Source organism: Microplitis demolitor, chromosome 4, assembly GCF_026212275.2.
Source record: "Microplitis demolitor isolate Queensland-Clemson2020A chromosome 4, iyMicDemo2.1a, whole genome shotgun sequence".
Classification (NCBI taxonomy): domain Eukaryota; kingdom Metazoa; phylum Arthropoda; class Insecta; order Hymenoptera; family Braconidae; genus Microplitis; species Microplitis demolitor.
Genome location: NC_068548.1, coordinates 5437948 through 5443111, shown reverse-complemented (window position 1 = coordinate 5443111; position 5164 = coordinate 5437948).

The window sequence follows — 5164 nt, the reverse complement described above, 5'->3', positions numbered from 1 at the left end:
GTATATGCAGGTACCTTAGCGAAAATATCCACGTGAGGTTGCATAGGAACTCATAGAAATATGGAGAATTATGGAGTTCTTTGTGGGAAATTCATATAGGAATCTGAGTTTTTATATAAGTAATTTCTATAGAATCCGGTATATCTGGATTTCTATGTCTATCGTCTACACGGAGAAAAAAATATAGTAAATTTTACTAAAAAATATGAGAATAATTACTAAATTTGGATAGTAATCTTGAAACACTTATCGGGATTTCTTTATCAATAAAAAACATGTTTACTTCCTCTAATTAATGCTCTTAATGCAATAGATAACATTTCCGACCGAATTAAAATTCTTATATTTTTTTTTCGCAATTTAATATTTTTTTTTAAATAATTACTAATGAGGCAACCCTAATAAGGATCTGATGAGGATATCTTGGTAAGGACCTGATAAAGCAATCCTGATAAGGACCTCATGGGTCTTAAGCGTTAAATCCACATCAGTTCCTTGTCAGGATATCCTGATCAGGACCTTATTTGAAATAAGGTTAACCTGAGACGGACCTCGTCAGGTCCTTATGAAAAATGTTGGCTGTTTATAGTAGAGAAGAGGAAGAAAAAATAGTAGAAGGGAAGCACACATGCACTACTACGATTGAACCGTTACTCACACAGCCTTACTAAGAACCGTGATTGGTTTTATCCTCAAACCTCACACCGATACTCCTCGAGGGGGATTATTGGGAAAGGGTAAGTATTTTATTGGCAGGATATTTTAAAAAAAAACAATTGAATAATTGATGCTCTTTATATGAGTGTGTATAATAAGTTATTTATTTATTGATCAGCTCAAGAAATATTAAAGCTCTATAGAAATTACGAATAATTTTAATAAAATACTAAATTAGGAATCGTACACAGGTATTTTACTTTAGGAAAGTTTATGCAAACACATACACTTTTTATGGTATTTGTATCAATAACATGACGCTCTTTGTTAATTTTCTAATTCTTAATTCCTATTTCATATAATATTCTCATACGGACTTTGACATGTAGTAGATTTCCATAGGAACCCATGTAAAAATTTATATCGGGATCTATGCTGTATTTCTGTAGAAAACCATGTAGAAATTCCTCCAAAACTGCCATAAGAATCGAGGCTGGATTCCCACATGGATTATTTCCATAGGGTAATGACTCCAGTGACTGTAAAAAAAAAAAAAAAAAAAAAAAAAAAAAAAAATAATTACGTAAATAAAAAAGCTAGAAAAAATTATTTATAAAAATGATGAAAGTTTAAAAAATACTTTAAAATAAATGTAGAAGCAAAGTAAGTAACAGATATTGCTATTGGTGAAACATAATATAAAATTAGTGTTATTTTAAAAATGGGAAAAACGGTAATAAAAGAAATGAGGTACTCTAGTAAACTTCCAGATATAAATAGGCATAATAATAACTCATTTATCACATTAACGAAATAGATTTTCGTTGAAAAATTTTGTTATTGTATTTTTTTAACTATACCTTCACAAAATACACATTTTAAATTCAACATTTTTTGATAATAACAAAAAAAATGACAATGCAGTTTCGACTGTTGTTTTCTTTCCCACATTTTACTATTTTATTATTTGCATTATCTACAATTACAATTTTTGGAATAAATAGTAAAAAGAATAATTATCATTGTGCTAATATTGAAGAATTTGTAAGTACTAAAATGATCTATAACATGTTTATAATGATAAATTCGCAGACTAGTTCACCATAGAAAGAGAATACGACTATTTTTTTTTTACGGTTATTCTACTATAGTACTGTAAATATACCGTAATTCAGATCCCCTGGGAAAAATAATTGGACCTGATCATGCCTGTTCATGTATGATTAGGCCGGAAATTAGACATGATCAGGCCTGATCATACCTGTCCATGTCTGTTCATGTCTGATCAGGCCTGATGTATGGGATTAAATTTAAAATCTTAGTTATAATTACATATAGCTAACGTAGTTATAATTACATATAGCTAACGTAGTTATAATTACATATAACTTTTATAGAATTTCATATAACTATTTATCAATAATTAATAAATTTGATATAATATTTTGTTGACTAAAAATCTATTATGTATACGATTCTTATTACTTGAAGTTCATACGAAACTAATTATTCCAGTCAATCTCTTAGGTCAACGGGTAGCGGGTTAAACTTCCGAGCGCAAGGTCCACGTTTCAAATCCTGCACACGCCCGATTATTTTTTTATAGAAATAATTATATGTAACTGTATAATATAGTTATTCATAATTATATATAATTATCTAGGGTCATTTTTTATCTATAAATTTTACCCGGATGGGCCTGAACATACATGATTAGACCTGAAGACTCATGCCTGTTCATGCCTGATCATTTTTTCCCGGGCCATCAGAGATATTATGTATAATTGTACATAACAAATGATTTTATATTTAAATCTTTAAACTAGATTCTCATCGTATATTCGATAAGGTAATTTTAATTAATTTTTTCTTTATTTTAATAGTGTCATCATATTTTGCATCCATGTTGTGATGAAAGTTTAGTGTGCAGTCAAAATTCATCGTACGGTTCTTTTATTTGTAGAGAAAGAGGTACTTATAAAACTCATCAGACCCATATGTATATGGGGCATTTCACGCCAAATCGGAAGGTTTGAAAAATTTTAATTCTAGATTTCCTCAATTTTTTTTTTATTCTTTTGTACCCATCAAAAAACTCTTTTTCCGAAATGTTGAAATTTTTTTGATCACCGGTTCAAAAGATATTGAATTTCGAAGAAAACCGCTCTTTTTATGGTTTTTTACTGATAACTTTTTAGGGGATGGTTTAAATCAAAATACTTCCTGAATAAAAAACTATCATTTTCCCATGTACTTTTAGAAAAAAAATACAAAAAAATTATTTCAGGTGTTTTAATACGTGTTTTTTTATTTTTAAAATTTAAATTGCATTTTTTAAAGTGCGTGCATGTTTTGATTTTCTTTAAAATTTTTTACGGTAAACTACTATTCAAATCTCAACTTTTTAGGCCGGTCTGGTCGTGGGTTCTCAATGGCTACTATTTTTTTCGATTTTTGAAAATTGAAAAAAAATTTTTTCTCTATTTTATCAAATTTTATCACTGGTTTCTCGCTTTCAACGTATTTTGAGAACTTTGTGTATATTTTTTATCATAACAAGCATAGGAATTTTTTAATAATTAAAAAAGAATACGCGAGAGATTAAAAATGATTTATTAAATTATAATAGATTATGTTAATGGGAACAAAATATTTTTTTCTCCCAAATAAGTGATTAAAAATTTTGTTACTAAATCCATTTAGTACTCAGTAATAAAACCTTCTATCAGTACAGGAAGTTCCATCGAAAATAATCATTAGTCTTTTTTAATTATTAACAAATTCTTATGCTTGTTATGATAAAAAATATACACGAAGTTCTCGAAATACGCTGAAAGCGAGAAACCAGTAATAAAATCTGATAAAATAGAGAAAAAATTTTTTTTCAATTTTCAAAAATCGAAAAAAAAATAGTAGCTATTGAGAACCCACAATCAGACCAGCCTTAAAAGTTGTGGTTTGAATAGTAGTTTACCGTAAATAATTTTAAAAATAAAAAAACACGTATTAAAACACTTTAAATAATTTTTTTGTATTTTTTTTTCAAAAGTACATGGGAAAATGATAGTTTTTTATTCAGGGAGTATTTTGATTTAAACCATTCCCTAAAAAGTTATCAGTAAAAAACCATAAAAAGAGCGGTTTTCTTCGAAATTCGATATTTTTTGAACCGGTGATCAAAAAAATTTCAACATTTCGGAAAAAGAGTTTTTTGATGGGTACAAAAAAAAAATAAAAAAAAAAATTGAGGAAATCTAAAATTAAAATTTTTCAAACCTTCCGATTTGGCGTGGAATGCCCCATATATATAATCCGCGTAGTAAGACTCTTTATTATAGACTCTTCCCTTCAATTTCTTAAAAATTTTGCGGAATGCTTTCCCTACTATTCGCCTTATTTACATTTTCATCCTGTTCTCGTTATAAAACTAACTTAAAGTATGTGCAAAATACAACAAATCGTCGATAGTCTTATAGCGAGGTTCGGATGCAAATCGCTGTCAAGCATAATAGTGGGGGAATCCGAATTCTATAAGAATTTTTTCCCTACCGTCCCAACTTATTCTTATAACAAGGTTCGATTGAATATATATGTTTGTGAAGATGTAGATGATCATGCATTCATAAATTATTATTTTCATTAAGATATCTCATTGGGCATGGCGTGTGAAGTAAACGAAGATTGTGAAAAAATATTGCGATCAGAATGTTCAAAAACTAAACAATGTGCTTGTAAATTGAAAAATATTCAAGTAAATTTGAAACAGTGTGCACCAATATTGGGCGAATTTTGTTGGCTAGATAGTATGTGTGGAGTAACTAATTCTGTTTGTATTGATAATTATTGCAAATGTAAAGTTAATTATTCACCACAATCTAATATTCAATGCATACCAAGTAAGTTTAAAACATAGATATATATTATCGAATTGCGATTTATGATTTTTACTTTATAAATGATCCAGAGGTACTAGGATCATTTTGTGAAAACGATAAAATGTGTGAAAATGTTAAATTTTCAAAGTGTATGGATAACAAAGTTTGTGGTTGCTCATTGAATACATTGTCAATAAAGGAAGATAACTGTGCGCCTCTTTTAGGTGGTTTTTGTATCACTGAATACGATTGTTTACCTTCTCAGTCAGTTTGTATTGAAAATATGTGTAAATGCAAAATTGGTTTTGCACCACGAAATAACAGTATGTGTATACAAGGTAAATACCTTTTATAACTTTATTAATTAATTACCAAACGAATTAAATATATTTACTTAATTTGTTATTATTTTTTTTTTAATGTAGGTGAGTTAGGCATGCCTTGCGGAAGTAATAATGAATGTAATATCAAAATAGAACATACAATATGCTGGACAAATAAAAAATGTATTTGTGATTTTGGTTATCATGCTATTGGTGATACTATCTGTGCACCAATGATTAATAGAAAATGTTCGTATAATGAATTATGCGCAACTAAAAATTCCTTATGTATTGATAATGAATGTCGAT